The 17,853-nt window shown below is 37.0% G+C and overlaps 1 protein-coding gene across 3 annotated transcripts in view; it reads right to left on the bottom strand.

Moving 5' to 3' along the window:
- The window catches only part of LOC137277792 (neurotrimin-like), a 280,109-nt gene that overhangs the window by 165,118 nt on the left and 97,138 nt on the right, over nucleotides 1–17,853 (bottom strand). For 2 of the 3 annotated variants that reach the window (XM_067809722.1, XM_067809724.1), the window contains exon 1: nucleotides 5,725–5,834. The exons of the other annotated variant lie outside the window; for it this stretch is intronic. The gene's annotated coding sequence lies outside the window, so the exon portion shown is untranslated. Of the gene's footprint in view, nucleotides 1–5,724; nucleotides 5,835–17,853 lie in introns of those variants that run through there. 3 annotated transcript variants of the gene reach the window in all.

Genomic DNA, 17,853 nt, shown 5'->3' with positions numbered 1-17,853 from the left:
TCATTTCAAATCATTCAGTTGATGAAGGGAATTCCGAAAATTTTCACACCAAAACACAAAGTAACATGGCACAGAATAATGCTAACAGAGCTGAAACCTGCGTCACTTTCCTAAAACTTGCATCACTATAGACTGTCCAGGACCTGGGAGGCCCCACATCACAAAAGTCCAAGATAACTACATCCAGGCTTTTTATCTTCAAAGCTGGATACCTGCTGTATCTGAAACTTGGTATCACTAGAGGCTGTCAAGGATCTGGGAGACTGCATCACTGAAGTCCAAGAAGACTACATCTAGGTCCTTCATCTTCAAAGCTGGACTCCACTTCATCACAACAGTCAATGGTGACTACAATTGAGGTCCTTCATCTTCAAAACTGGACACTCACTGAATCCTAAACTCATATACAAATTCCTCATGTACATTTGCACAGACTCTGGAAGCATTTGTAACATCTCTGAACCAAGTAGGAAGGCATTATTTTACCTCAATGTAATTGACTTCAGTGGCTACAGTAGTGTTGATTACATCATGTTTGGCTTTTCAGAAGTTGGCATAGCGTTTGGTTTGGTGACAAATATCTTTTGCTGATTCAAGTGTGTGTGAGTGAGTCTTATGCCACTTTTGAAACATACCAGTAATATCATGGCAGGGAACACCAGAAGTTCACACATTGTACCCTTGCAGGGAATAGAACCCCAGTTTTTGGTGTGACGAGCTAATGCTTTAACAATTGGGCTCTTGGTACCATAGACAGATGTCGTTCCGTTATTGCTGCCAGTGTTGGAAATACACAAATAGTCTTTGAATCTCACATGATTGAGACTGTGGCACTGTGGCACTGTGGTTAATACATTTCATTAATATTTGATGGATCCTGTTTCATATGTCATCCTGAGTCTCTGCAATGTGTTCTTATACGTGACACAGCTCTGCACCTGTGTCTGCCATGTGTTCTGACAAGTGACACACCTCTCTATTTCTGTCTCACATGAATTCTGACAAGTGACACAACTCTCCAGCTATGTCTGCTCTGATCTTCCCAGAACATCATTTATACTGGAGTCAAATGTTCATTTGAGAAGTTCATATGCCATGTACATACAAATCTGAATTGAGACAACAAAACAATGGCAAACAGTTGTAAAATATTCAAAGATGTGCTGTTCTGCTTTACTGACTGACTGAACACCTCGAACACTTTAATGACAAAGGAGAATTACCATGTGAATTTAACAATCAATACTTGTAACGTTGTAGTTAAACTCACTCAACATGATAATAGGACAGGTTTTATGTTGTCTGTCACCTAGATTCTTGCTTTGTGATAATATGACAGGTCAAGTTTAGTTGTCCATCATCCAAATTTGCACATGATAATACTATTACTGGTCAACATGTGTTGTCCATCACCTAGATTAAGATATTTTAATAGTGTGACCTGTCTGGTCATGTTGTCTGTGATTAACACATTGTAATAATGTGACAGGTCTAATCATGTTGTCTATCACCTAGATTAACACATTATGATAATGTGACCTGTCTGGTCATGTTGTCTGTGATTAACCCATTGTAATAATGTGGTTGGTCTTGTCGTGTTGTCTGTCTCCTAGATTAACACAGTATAATAATGTGACAGGTCTAATCATGTTGTCTATCACCAAATTAACACATTGTAATAATGTGACAGGTCTAATCATTTTGTCTGTCACCTAGCTTAACACACTGTAATAATGTTACCAGCCTGGTCTTGTTAACAATGATCCAGAATACACAATGAAATTACACGTCCAGTTTGGTTATCATGTTCATAACCTAGATTAACACATCTTCACAATGAGACAGATCTAGTTATGTTGTCCATCAACTAAATTAACACTTCACAATGCAAATTACAAATTCTAATCATACAGATTTTCAGATGATTTCAAGTCTGTAGGCTCCAGTATCAAGTAAGTATGACAAGAGTGCTCTGAAGTGAAACACTGTGATAATGCCAACCATCTGTCTGCAACATGCATAAAGTATTGCAGTGTCACAGGGCCTGCTGTTAGCAAGGCTGCCTACCACGGTGGAGTAGTGTACACACTGGAGTTGGAGAAATGCAGAGTGTAGAGTCAGGGAGTGTGAAAGTGATAGAGTAAGAGTCAGCAGAAGAGGAAAATGAAAAGGTGAGGGATGAAGTGATGGGGTGATATCAGTATGGAGAGAGAGAAAGAGAGACAGGCAGGCAGGCAGACAGAGTAGACAGAGAGCAAAGAGAGGGAAAGTGGGGGGAGGGTGTTTGTGAGAGTGATTTCAATAGAGCATGAGTCCAAACAGTAAAGGGCGGGAAAAGAAGACATCAGAAGACAGAGAGAATGAAAGAGGGAGACTAAGAAAAGGAAAGGAGGAGGGAGTTATATCAACAAAAGGGAAGAAAGACCAAGAATGATCTACTGCGAGAGTGCTTGAAGCTGGCAAGATGTTTGAGGACAGGGAAATGCATGGATATGTTAGAGAGAGCCTGAACACGTTGCCTGGGTTCAGATAGATTGGATTGTAATGGTGCATACCTTGGGGTATACTAATGAGTGGTGGTGAATAAGTACTGAAGAAACTGCCGCATTACATGGCTGTATAAGGAGCGGGCAGCACTGTAGGATGCGTGAGACCTAGTATCAGTTAAAATAGTAACAAAATAAGGAATGTGGAGCTATTTCAAAGATGACACATTCGAATCTACAAGGTGACTCTTCATAAATGACCTGTGTCATGTGGAAATTAAAAACAACTTGGCATTCAAGCCTCATTTACTTTTTGAATATGCCACATTTTGCAAACATATCGAATTTCACCCAAAAAAAATGAAAAACATTTTCACAAATTATGAATGATTGAGTGTAGGAATTATTCATGTTATTTTTCAGCAGACCCAGCTGCTGCAAGGGACATATTGGTTTGACAGATTATGACTTGTAGCATCAAGAAATAATGAGTAGTTCAGTTCTTAAAGAAGAAACAAGGGATCTTGTTCAGACAAATTAAGTATGCAAGATAAAGGTAGATCATTACTCATGCATCAAATAGCGTGTATGACACTGTAACAAGAAGTGATGCAGACAAATGATGGATACCATGAACAGATATCGCCCAGATGTGACCAACCAGACATACGGACAAATATTGCTGGACTAGTATTGCAAAACTGATATCTTTGAAGAAATATTGTGACACAGATGTTGCGAGAGAAATACTGCAGAAGAAATATTGCCTGACCAACATTGCTAAACCTGATATCTGTAAAGAAATACTGCAAATCAGACATTTCAAGACAAATGCTAAGAAACAAATACTGTGGAGCCAATACTGCAAAACAAATATTTCCAGAGAAATCCTATGAAACAAATATTTCTGTGAATATTACTAAACCGATTCTGTCCCACAAATAAAACTTCACAATATTATTTATTGCCAAGCACGTATTGTTATGGCAACACTGAAAAACTAAATTGGCCTGACAAATATTGAAGAGCAGTTATTGCACAACCAATTGAAAACAGATATTTCTTGATAGATTCTGTTTGTATTGAATAAGTGACCACAACAATATAATATTTCACTATTAAAAAAAGACTTTAGCATTATGGGACACTTTTATCAAGACTGGTTAACTTTAGCAATGTAAAAGAGTCAGATAATTCTTAATCTTTTTGAGTAACAGTAAGGTACTGTGTACACGAGAATCACACAACACTTTCATGGAAGTTGGTCTATCATTGGATGGTTTTACAGCATGAAGACAGCTTACTTTACAAGGTAATACTGGATGCGATTTGTAAGCAGGTACCAGTAAAGCCATATATTGATCTTACACAATGCACAACTTCTAAAAAATGGACAAAAAAAGCATGATCATAAAATCAGTCTTGAGCTACAATGTAAAAAATACTCTCACTTAAACTGTGGAGTGGACATTTCTTTCACATGTTCCCATTTCTTTTTTTGAGACAATGTGAAAAAACATATCTGAAATATTCTGATGCCAATTGTGTCTAATTGTAGTCAATGGCATTCATATCCACAGCCTCACAGTTGGAAAGACATACATGCATTGAAGTATATGGACCATGCCACAGTGCAGTGCCAGTGATTGAAGTGTTACATACATTAATTAATTTTAGCAATAGAACAAAAAATAACAAACAAAAAAACAAGATTTATTTGAAACAAATATCAAGTGTCATATTATGCTCATATGCATCACATTAAAATTCAACTAAACATTGGATCTGAAATTGCTTAGAAAACATTCAGATGAGATTAGAAAGAAATAAATTATTCTCCCGAACAATGACATCGTGATGGAAAATGATCTACAAAATGGATCAGACTTCCATGGAATTTTGCACTTTCTAACTCTGAAAGTTGTCCATTAGTCCATTATGCACATTAGACGTGAATGGTAAAAGATCTTAATCAATAGTCTATGAATATACATATGAAATTAACATCTAGTTTTTCTTTTGTTTAAAAAAAAACAGCAGAGAAAAAATACGTCAATTTACAGTGAAAACAAAGAGCAGAGATGCCTTTTCTAAATGTTTATAATAGAAATGGAAAACTTGTGCTTAAAAAACATAACATCTTTCTTTTCTTCATCAGTTGGTTAATGTCAAGCATTCCATATATGACCTTTCATTGTTTATACTTCAAATATCAACATTCATCAGTAATGAAAGCTTGATATAAAAGCATGGGTTTACAATATAACCTTCAAAGCCTCTTATTTGCAAATGTCATAAAAGATCGAATTCTCTTGATGCAATACCTTAACATAAAGGTTATTCTCTTACCAAAACTTATTTAAAGGAAATGGTAGTGCTTGAAAGCATTTTACCACCAATCTCTATGTAATGATCAGAAAAATGAATATTAATACCTTAAACCAAAATATCCTGGAAACCAATTAACAGTAAAATCTCATTACTGAAAAATTCTTTCTACACAATTCTCAACTTTCTGTAAAATATGGTTATGCATATCAGAACTATACAATATGGTTGAAGATATAGCCTTCACATACGACTGGCATGTAACAATGAAATACACAAGGAAGAGAGAAAACATTCATTAGAACAATTCCAAATTTGAGACACTGTATATAAACTAAAGGCAGGGCATCTTACTATTTTGTTACAACATCATGCAAAAAATAGCTTAACAACTGTCAAGTGACAAAGTTCCATTTGAAAGCCAACATATTGTGTAAAAGCTTTTTTTCTAATCAGGGTTGGCCAGGAAACCTTTCCCTACAGCAGACTATCCTAAAACTGTCGCCCTAAACTACTACCGGTGTTTTAACAGCAAACTAGTTTAGCAACTAGCTCCAGAACAGCTGTTAGCCACTGGTTGTTAAAATCCAATTTGCAAGACTTCCTTGCATAACCCTGCTCTTCACTGCGACAATGCCATCCCATCCTTTCAATACACTATAGCTGAAATTTGTTAAAATCAACAAACATCACTGTTGAAAATCAACAGCCATATACTGACTAGCCTTCCTGATATTTATGAAATACATCTGTTTCCATTACTATCAAACAGGTAAAGTCATGAAAAATGTTATACAGTATCCTACCAAAGTGCTTCTACAAAAGTTGTGATGTCAAGCATACGAACCTTCCTCCTTTGACGACTGCAGAGTAAATCCAAAAGTTACAACACACAAACAACTTTACAAACCTGGGATAATGTGTCCAGTTGCAGCTAAATCCAGAGAAGGGGATTAAACAACACTAACTTGACATAGGACCAACAGAGAGACATGCCGTAGCACTGGCTACCTATCAAGTCATTGATAGCTCACACTCCGATGCAGAGCATAAGCTGCCAAGTATTGTTACAAACTGGCAACACGCATTACAATGGACTATCTCCACTCGGGAAGCCCGGCTATGTTAGACCTCTGTGCCAAACACACGTGACAGACTTCGACAGAGTTTTGTGGTAGAGTGGCCTATCAGTTGAGTAGTCTAGCGGAGTGGAGTCGTCTCGCAGCAGAGCGTCTTACTCCCTGTCTGTCCATTGCTTCTATCAATCAATAGGAATCACGCACTGGGTTCTATGCGGTGGGCATGGGTCCCTTGGCACCCTGCTATACTGCATGCTGCTTGTGGAAATCAATGAGTTTATTATCCAGGTCTTCTTGGGGTAGACACTGTGTGCTATCACAATGAAAAATGCCCTCACTGAAGTGTTACGTTATGTGGACAAGGACATGGGTTTCACTAAAACAAGTGGCAACTTAACAGACATTGAAACACTCATACCTCTCCTCGATCACTGATGCGTAAATGACATTCAAACCCTCCTCTTGATCTGAAACACATAACTGTCCAAAGGTTCAGTATGATTTTACCAACAGGTGGGGTTATTTATATGTTTTATAAATAGTCAAAGTGTGAATAGTGTGAACATGTTTGTCAATTATTTCAAGTGTCGAGCTGACACAGGTCATTCTTAACTGTGGCCTAGAATTCTGGCAGGGGATTCTTCAAATGACTGAGTGTTAGTGAGCTTAACTTTAGAGTTTGCAATTGGGCCAATTGGTTGGGTAACCACAATTTCAATAATAAATCTCCCTGGCAGTATTGATGTTGTAGTATTCTTCTCATTCATGATTTAACACAGCTGTCTGTATCCAAGAGCTTGAATATAAATGTGTTCATTGCAACAGTTTAACTGCTAACCTTCTGTAATTAAAACAATTCACAAGTACTGGTTTAATCTTGCCTTGTATGGGGAAATTTGTGGAGGAAAACGACTTTCAAAGATGAAAATCATGGATTTTATTGCAAAAATGAACAGTGTAAATAATTTATCAGTTCTGGTTGTGTTTGTGAGGGAAGGGTGGGTGTAAGTTACAGAATGGAGACAACAGTCAGCAGTATTGGTGATGGGAGTATTAGAGTTGTGTGTAGTAATAGTGACATCAGTGTTCAAACAGATATGATAAGGAATTGAAGGTGAGAGTACTGATAATGGCTGTTTAGGTCCTAGTGGTCTGTGTAGTGGAGGTAGGTGGAGTTGCATAATAGTAGTAGTCATAGTAGTAGTAGTACTACCACTGCTGGTGCTGCTGCTGGTGCTGCTGCTGCTGCTGCTGCTACTACTACTACTACTACTACCACCACTACCAGCAGTAGCCCTCCTCCCCCTACTACTACTACTGCTGATGCTACTACTACTGCTGCTGCTGCTCCTGCTACTACTACTGCTGCTGCTGCTACTACTACTACTGCTGCTGCTGCTGCTACTACTGCTGCTGCTGCTACTGCTACAACTGCTGCTGCTGCTGCTACTACTACTGCTATTACTACTACTACTGCTGCTGCTGCTGCTGCTGCTGCTACTACTGCTGCTGCTGCTGCTGCTATTACTACTACTTCTACTACTACTGCTGCTGCTACTGCTACTACTACTAGCAGCACTAGCCCTACAGCTGCTGCTGCTACTAGCAGTAGCCACACTACTACTACTGCTGCTGCTACTACAACTAGCAATAGCAGCACCACCACTAGTAGTAGTAGTAGTAGCAGCAGCAGCACTAGTAGTAGTTGTTGTAGTAGCAGGAGGAGTGAATGAATGACTCAAAATGTTCATATGTGTATGTATATACATGCACTAACACTCATGACATAGTAATAATAGTAGTAGTAGCAGCAGCAGTAGTAGTTAGAAGAGCATGTGTCTGTGTGTGTGTGTGTGTGTATGGAAGTGAAGCATGGATGAATTTTGATAGTAGAAGTAGCTGTAGTAACAGTAGCAGCAGTAGTAGGAGTAGTTGTTTGAGTAGCAGTAGTACTATTAGTAGCAAGAGCAGTGGTAGTAGCAGTAGTAGCTGAGGTAGAGGTGGGGACAGTAGTAGCAGCAGCAGTAGTAGTAGTAGCAGCAGCAGCAGTAGTAGTAGATGACCCCTGCTCAAGGTGTTTACACAGGACATGACTAATACGAACCATAAAAGTATTATCATTGCTATCACAGACATCGTCCCTCCTGCACATCCACGCTCCATCCAACACAAGCTGACAATATCCCATTACAGACTCGCACATTCACCTCACATTCTGCACACATTAACAAGAAAATGACAAAGAAAAATTCCAGATAGAAACACATCAAACTACTGAGTTTAGAGTAAAAGTCCACAGGCTGTAGTGGTGCAAGTCTTCGCGATAGAGCCTCTCATTACAGCATCTGCTATGAAGTTGTCAATAACGATCTCGCATGCTGGCTTGCATGAAAAGACACAACTAGAGCTAGAGCGGCCGTAATGAAGCGATTTGTGGAAAAAAGGCCTAAGGCCAGAGTGTATGATGCCAAGCCTGGCCCAGTGCAGGGATGGGATATGTTTCTTATTGAATTGTCTCTCTGCTATCATGAGATATGGGAGCCGGGCATATTGATATATGTGCTGATATTTCAAATACTGTTGAGAAATATGTAACAGTGTACGACCACAAGAAAATAATCAATGAGTTTCAGAGACTCTTTCAACTAACAGTGTTACTCTCAAGGTGATGAGAGTTGACTCGGGTTGGGTAGGATTTCTTGTTCATTCAGAAACGATTGTAGTCGGGATCAATGTATTTATTATGTGAAACATGTAGTTGAAGCAAGCCACCTCTCTTCTTGTAGTGATTTACTTGCAGTAAGAGGTCAATACATGAATTAGATGGTCATGCAATTGTACCTATTTGTCTGGATCGATGCTCATAACTTCAATCGCAAGACTGTCTGGTTCAAATATCTAAATATCTGGCATCAAGTGGCTAGAATATTTCTGAGTTCAGTGTTTAACATAAAATCCCTGTTTTCAAAGTCAATCTACAATGTTAACATCTTTGAGTGGCAAAGACAATGTGGTCTAAGAATTTCTGTTGAAATGTCGTACTCACAAAATACAGAAGTTGTTGTCTCATTTGTTACTTGTCTTTTGTAAACAGCAAATTTCAATTTGTGCTATGATTGTTATTTGACAGTTTCTGACATATCATACAGCATCTAACATTAAAAAAGCATATAAACTGAAATACAAAAATGACCAATGGCTGAACTATAGTCAAAATGCATGATCCACGAACTACCAAGTGTGCATTCCGCAGTGTTACCAGATTAAAATGTTGAGATTACTAGGTTCAGTTGTGTATACACCTAACTGCTCCTAATAATTCATATTGATTAAACATTCAGTTTCATAATATAACATCCCAAACATTTCTCAATTCAAAACCACTGGTGTATCTCCTAAATGAGTAAATATCAGTAATAAATAGTTACGGCAGGTTGAAATATTTAAGTGTAAACATTAACAAAATTAAGAAATATTAAACAGTAAGGCAGGACATGCATTACAGCGTTACAGTGTAGCGAATGGTATTTGATATGGTATGGATTATGATTAGTGGATAAAGTATTTGTAAATCAGATTTGAACTGTATTTCAGTTATTTGATGTCTTATGCTAATTCAGCTGAATGTGTCAGGAAAGTCAGAATTCAAAGTTCAATGTTGATCTTACAGCATGCATTGTCTTTTTAAAAACTCAAGCTTGAATATAGTGTTGACTACCTTGAGTGAGTGAGTGAGTCTCTCGCCACCACATACTCAATTAAGTACTGCTTGTCAATGGAGGAACACTTCTACTGAACACAGTCATTGTCATCAGTATCCGAATCAACACAAGTGAGTGAGTGAGTGAGTTTTGGTTTTCAACACTTTCAGCAATATTCCAGAAATATCACTGAGACACCAGAAATGGGCTTCACACATTGCACCTTGGGAGGGGACTGTCCAACCTGATTCCTCAGCCTGACCTGCAAACCAACCACCCCCTGTCTACCATGAAACATTATAAGAGTTAAACTGGGATTCAAACTCAAGCGTTTCAAAGCAAAGAAACGGTCAGCTGCATACTATAATGCAGCAGCATATCACCTCACACAGGTCATGAACCATTGTATATTCTAATTCCACTGCATATTGCATACTCATTTTGATGCATCTGTGACAATACACAGCAGAGTAAGAACACAGTCAAGCTGCCAACAGTTATTACACAGGTTTTGAAATAAAATGCACAGGTGTGTTAGATAACAGATAATTTCTGCTGTATTATGAAAAATTATACCTGATATTGAATGATCAATTGAATTGTAAAAATGGGCAGTACAAATTAGTATTTCGATCTGTCTCATGTAAAATGTAGAGCTATTTAAATTTTGAGTTTGGTTTCAATTAAATGCTTGAATTTACTAAAGTGTTGGCTGACGAGGGCTTGTAACATGGTCACATTAGTACAGACAGGTGCAAACAATGCCTTTGTCGTAGAAGGTTTGTTCGGGTAATTTAGGGGCAGGTCACTCATTATCAGGGTGGATACTGTCAGAGTGAAACGGGAGGGTCAATAAAAATGTGACTGTGTCCATGCGTATGTGCATGCCTGCTTGTGTAATGCATGAAAAATCCAGATCAATTGTGCAATATGACATATGCTAAATTGAGGTCCGTTGGTAACCTGGGCACGGACCTCTAAATGTAATAGGTCTTTAGCTGTAATAATTCTTTTTTTTCTTAAATGTGACTAATCAAAACAAAATGCACATTTTGGGGGACTGTCATGACATTACAAAGTGCTTTGACATTCTGTAGCTTCAAGGAAAGTCATGGCAAAAATGAAAACATGTTACCTGCTATGGGAGGAAAACTACTTTCAGGAACTGAAAGAAACAATATAGAAATAATATATTGAAGATAAAACATTATTGGCAGAAATAATACCAACCTAATGAACCCTAAACTTCTTGCTGGTAAAAAATACATCCATGTACCAAGTATTACAAACAAGAAGTTATCATTCGATACAATTCTAAAATATTAGGTGATATTTTCAAAACCGAAAAGTTTGTTGTTAATAAGAATGATAAAATATTGCAATTTGACCAAAAATAGTCACCAGTATTGCATATTCTTCCAGCATAATATTAATGAAATTTCCAACTTTATCATGTGTATCCATAGAAACTTCTGAGTTATTGTGTACTTGTACTGTTACATTACACATTTTGTGTATATGCAGTTACTGATTAGGGTACAAAAAAAAAATAAAAATAAAAAAAATTTGAGTACAGTGGTTTACCAGATATCTCTGATCAACTTCCCTTATATTAGGCTGATTCCTAATGCATTTATGTGTTAGGCATTATCTTAACACCTGTCTAATGATCCAGAGGCTTTATGTTAACACCTATCTACTGTCACAAAGGTATTAGCTTAACACATCTAACGTTACACAGGAGTTATCTTAAAACATATCTAGTGTTACATAGGCATTACCTTACTGTCAATATAATGTTACAGAGACATTACATCAACACCTGTTTACTGTTACCCAGGCACTATACGTTCAGTTTCAAATGTAATTTAAAGACTATCAATTCAATGTAACATTCATCTCATTTTCAAACACAGTACATTTATCTCCTAATTCTCTGATGCCACAAAGGCACTGTCTTATCACCTATCCTTTTACACAGACTTTTATCTGAACGTCTCTACTTTTGTTCTAAGCATCATCACGGTTCTTAACATCACTGCTCAGATTGCACACAGAGCAGTGAAATTGATGACTGAGAGATGACTGACTGAGAGTCAGTGAGAAATTGGAATCTCTATTCAAGATATGCCTTTTTTTTTTGTTTGTTTAACTTTTTTTTAAAATGTAAATAATTGAGTCTTGACAAGACAAATCAGTAACCAACAGTGAGTGAGTGAGCATGGCTTTATGCTGCTTTTAGCAATATTCCCTCAATATCGTGGCAGGGGGACAGTTTTGATGTCACAAGTGAATGCTTTAATCAATGCACCACACCCAGTGATCAACAACATGAGCACAGAACTATGCAAATACGATATGATGATGTGTCAACCAAATCATGCATGCAAGTTGAAGACCAGGTTCAACCTAGATCATTTAGGATTGACAGAAGGAGAACATAACAAAGCTTGTAGAAAATCAGGCAGCCAAAGTCACACTCTATATAAAGCAAAAAAGTGGAATTAAACAATAGGTGTTTGTGTCATCTTCTTGAATTTATTCAGGCACTATGATAATCAGAAAGTGTCAAATTCTGAGGATTCCCAACTACACCATCAACTGCACAGTGACTTGCAACCATCCCATCAAGAGTAATACCACCTATAGTTACCTTGCAACTTTGTGCTTGGACATATGGTCTCTCACCAAAAGCCACAATACAATAATCCCATCCAAAGCAGTGATAAAAATAATATCAAACAATTTAATCCCTCCATATATGTCAATTTCTTCATTTGATTGACAGGTTGACATTGCATCTGACAAGACTAAGCCTATAAGTGCTGACAATGCATTTCATATACACACAGGGTTAAAATGATTATCATTTAAACTGAAATAGCTATCAGCTATGTCTGGATTGGCAAGGTGACTGAAATGTACCAGGACACAGGTAATAATTTGCGTAGCAGCTATCAATAGTACTGTAATCTGCTTTTCACCCATTATCAGAGCCATCGCCACTTAATAACACGTTCCGTCAGGATATATACACTTAATAACCACATGCTTTGTTCGGACTGTCAATCTAATGCTAATGTTTCCGTTCATAAAAGGACAGTCTTCTACATTGTAATGCTTTCCTTTTCAGCTTTAGTTACATGCACAATTCCTGTAAGTCATTTAATAAGTTATTATCCATTTGAAATCCAACAGAACATAAAAATGAAGACTTAATTTCAATATGATTGAAATATTAATGATGAAAGAATACATTTAATTCTCAAATACAAAATTTGTCAGTGTCAGTTATATGAAAAAAATATTTGTAAAGAAATCAACTGCAACATTGTTAATTCATTAGCTATCTTAGATTTATTGTCTTGTTGCTCTGACAGGGGTGATATTTCTGTTATTTGTCTTGATAATTGGCACATGTATTGCATATTAAGTTAAAAAATATGGTGGCATAATGAAAAATGTAATTCTTTGGATGGTTTTAGAGGGACTTTGTCAATATGCATGATATTATCATGATAATTTTGATTCAAAGTAAATTTCAAATTTAGTTTGTAAAGGATTTATCGGTTAATATAGAATCCCTTTGGGAAGAAAAGTGAATATTAAGTTTTTAACAATATCGTTTCCACTTTCAATGTTATAAAAGGTTTGCATTAATCATGATGTAAATGAATAAACTGCAAAACATGTCACTTCAATAATATCTTAACAACACTGAAGTGGCAGACTTCATCAATATTAGGATTGGCTTGTTTTACAAATTACCACACCATTTGTTCTGTAAGAAATGCATATGGGAACTTGCATGCTGTCATGTGTAGTTATAGAAGCAATCTAACTTTCAAATTAGATAAAGGCCCCATAAACACATTGCATTCTTTGAATTACACACTCAAGTGAGTCAGGAATCAAACCCAGGTCTTTATCATGATCAGCAAATGCTTTAACCACCAGGCTACCCTACCATCCTTGAAGGGTATAGGATGAGGATGCGGAAAAATCGAACACCTGACCATGCCTTGTTAATTCATCAGAATTCATGCTTGTTCACTAGCTTGAGAATTCTAAATAGCTCTGAGGACAAGTTAAAATTTATTGATGACAACTGTCAATAACTAGTAGCATTTTGAGGGTAAAGTAGTTCTCAGTTCTGTAATTTTGCTATACATTTTGCCAAAACAGAATTTGGAACTAAATATAATGATTTTTGTCTTTTGACTTTTGTCATAATAAAGTGGAACTAACTATAGGTTCTGTGGATTAGTGAAGTAAGATTTACTCTAGTTCCCCTGAAAAGCAACACTACCTCCTAAGATTCTTGGGTCTTCCATACATAGATCACTTGGTAGCAACACTGATATGAATTAAATATGCAGATTATAAATTATGACATTTTTCATTCTGAAACAGTTTTAAATTAATGTAGATGAAGAATCAGACCAGATTCATGAGAGCTGGAGGGAGGGTATATATTTTCGGAATGAATTAGAATCAGAAAACATTTCATAAAAAAGAAATATAAGCAGCCTCACAAGAAAATTTTGATTCCTTTCTGGAACCAATATCTGAAGTCAGTCATTTAATCCTGTTCAGTCTTCACATCAAGAATGGTTTACGATGTCAAGTTTCCGTGATGAATCACTGACTCAACAAATAATTATGCTTGTTCAAGATACTATTGCCATTAAACAAAATAACACCTGTACATGCCTAATCTTATCACTATGATACAAGGATAATGCTCGTACCTAATTAGCAAGATGTACGACTAGCATTAGTCAAAAGTTGACACTGTGTAATAAGGTATTGGTTGCATGGACTCAAATCAGAGGTGACCTTTACTTCGGAGTCCTGAACATTTAAGTCTACCTCTGACCTGCGTCTGTTCAGAGCAGGCCATGATAATACCAAGTGCTTAGATTGTAACACAGATATCCATGAGGGCTTTGCCTCGCTCTTGTCACAGATATACACAGTTAAATACCTTTATGATTGGACATCAAACATTATAGCTTGATTTAAGACTTTCCCTCCTGACAGCAACCGATTGCAAGCTTGTTGCAAATGGACAAGAAAATCACAATAACACACAGGTTTAACTCGGCTTGCTAAATCATCCATAACAAAAGATTTCGGAAGCTGATTTCAAACTTTTATCATGTAATGTAAACATGGGGACATGGTAGTGCCATATAATGACATATTTATTGCAAATGGTGTGCCTCCACGTGTCACTTGATCAAATCGTGTCATTTGTCTCCACCTGTTTGTGATTAAAGCTTGACTTTGTCAGCTGCATAAAAAGAAAATGATAAATAATAACAGATAAACTAATAACCTGTACCAGTTTTAGACTTCACTTTCCAAGACGCTCTTATCTAAAAGGTAATTTGAAATTCATAAATAACAAACTCTACTCTACTTGAAAGGAATTTCGATGAGGCAGACTCAAAATCTTTATGAAATTTATTTTCCAGACATGTGAGCACCAACTAGATATCATAAACACTGTGATAAATTATGCAGTCTTATTATAATTGCTTGGATTCTGTCCTGCTAGTCATCAAGGTCAGTCATGACAAACCAAGGTCACCTGTGATGTACCTTAAAAAAACCCGGATATTTTATTAACTAGATCAAACTGTATTTATTTATCTGAATAACATAATCCTTCAGGAAAGCAATCTAACACACACAGGAAAATCCATCTGAAAGTTATATGATGATCCACATGTCAGTAATTCTATTTGGTTAAAGATATAAGCTTTGAGTTCGTTCTTGTTCATGCAAATGTCAATTTACTTCAATTTGCATTTGGAAAACTATTTTTTTATAACAGCATTCCTCGGTACCTGGCACTTCTGAAGTACTGGTGGAGACCTCCTTTAAGACAAGCAATGCTCATAGATGTTTTTGCAGATATTTAGAATGTTGACTGATGTAAAAATGTAGTTTCGTTTACAAATGATCCTTGTGTTTGGTATAAAACAAGGAAGATGACAACAGAGTGAGTCAAAACTTGAACTACTGATTCACATTGGAAATAATTCTTCAGTGCTAATGCCTGCGGTCTCAATGATGAGGGAAAATAGTTTTACACTGACACTATTCAATTATTGCTTTTTCATTTCCTGAAAAATAATCAGGTCATAGTTTACACCTTGGTGGACTATATACAATAAACTTTGCTTTCATTGGAAATTTCTCATGATTATGGAAAGGGACTATGGAAAGGGATTATGGCATTAAGCAGCTAGAGTGAGTATGTTTTACACAGCTTTTAGCAATATTCCTGTAATATCATGACACGGGATATTGTACTCATGTGGAACTCGAACCCATGTCTTCGGACTGATGAGTGGACATTAGCTACCCCACCAGTCTCTAAGCAGCTGGACATGAACATAAACACAAGGAGCTTCTGCATTGGCAATTTAATTTAATTTAATTCAATTCAATTCAATTCAATTTCTTCATCTAAAGTGTCATAAAAATAAGCATTTTAATCACCCTGTAAAGCAACAAGAAGAAATGCTGTGCACAACAATTAAAAAGTGACTCATAATACTCCTTGTAGTATATACAGATTCCCCTACACCTGACCACGTCTCTGCTCTATGTATTTTCCAAGCATTAAAATGATAACAGCTTTGTGCAGCTAGATCAAACATGGATTCAACGCCAAGGGGTAGCTATCAATAACCATTTACTTCTGCACAGCATAAATCAAACTATCAAAAATGCCATTTATTGCGGTAATACTGATAAGAAATCCTCAACCAAAGCTGAGCATCCCAGTCACATGTTCTGCACATGCAGGAGATTATAGATGGATGCACCAAGACGTGACAGCTAACCTCGTTCACAACTGAATTTTTATGTGTCAGTCTCGGTGGTCCAAATTATTGAAATATTGTCAGAAAATGGAACAGGTCTGCAACTTAGAAAACATTGTTGAAGCAGAGAAATTTACAGTTTACAAGCACCCGCTTAAAGCTAATTTGTGCTGTTCCATATGTCAAATCTGATTTTAGGGAAATACAATCAGGTGTGCTTGATATATCAAAGAAATTGTGCAGGTGATAGTTCTAAATATCTAATGATGGTATCTCTTGCAGTGTTGCACATAATACACAGCAGCAGGTACCTATGTATGTAATCAATACTGCTGATATTACTTTACATAATGGCGCCAGTGATGCATGCATGCAGTTAGTTTTGTTGCTCAATGTTCATGCTTAAAAAAGAGTGTATTGGAGCAGAATTTCAGTCATAACAAAGTGATACAGTTGATGAAACATCATGTGATACTGTTTGTATGAGTGATGCACATGATGAAGCACAGTTTATGGATGACAACTTCTTGTTTATTGCATAGTGCTACGTGTTAGTGTAGATTTTTACATCTCTATCAAGGTCCCATTTAGCCTGATAACATTCCAAGAATCCTCATCGAAACAAGAATTTGTTTTTCATAAATTTGTATGCTTCATTACAGACTCAACAACCTTCAGATTGTAGAACGAATAGGTACTGGTAGACATGAATGGTGCTAAGAAACCAAGGATCATTATCAGGATTTAAACTTATATTCTAATGATACAATCCTGCAATGCAGCCCCCCAGAACTCTGGGCCACCTGTGATCTTCCTGAATATAGGAGTTGCCTGTTAGTTAGGGTTTTCCTGTTGGGTGTTTGTAAGAGGGGTAGGGGCATCTGTGCTCTCCTCGAACATGTGTTTCCTGTTAGTTGAGGTTTTGTTGTAGGGTGTTTATAAGAGGGGTAGGGGCATCTGTGCTCTCCTTGAACATGTGTTTCCTGTTAGTTGAGGTTTTGTTGTAGGGTGTTTATAAGAGGAGTAGGGGCATCTGTGCTCTCCTCGATCATGTGTTTCCTGTTAGTTGAGGTTTTGTTGTAGGATGTTTATAAGAGGGGTAGGGGCATCTGTGCTCTCCTCAAACACAGGAGTTGCCTGTTAGTTAAGGTTTTGGTTTAGGGTGTTTATAAGAGGGGTTGGAACGCCTGTGCTCTCCCTGAATATAGACATAATAAATGCTGGTTAGTTAAAGTTTTAGTGTAGGTGTTTGTAAGAGGGCTGGATGCATGCTTTGTGAAGTGGGGTAACAATTACAGCATGTGAAGTAGGATGCGGTGGCTGTGAAAACAGAGTAAGGTGACGACTACAGAATGTGAATGAGGACTAACAGATGGTGAAGATAAGGCTGGGCATAGTTTGAAGTGAGATGTCTCCATAC

The sequence above is a fragment of the Haliotis asinina genome, chromosome 3 (genome assembly GCF_037392515.1).
Source record: "Haliotis asinina isolate JCU_RB_2024 chromosome 3, JCU_Hal_asi_v2, whole genome shotgun sequence".
NCBI lineage: Eukaryota > Metazoa > Mollusca > Gastropoda > Lepetellida > Haliotidae > Haliotis > Haliotis asinina.
This window is presented reverse-complemented; position numbering and strand designations above follow the sequence as displayed.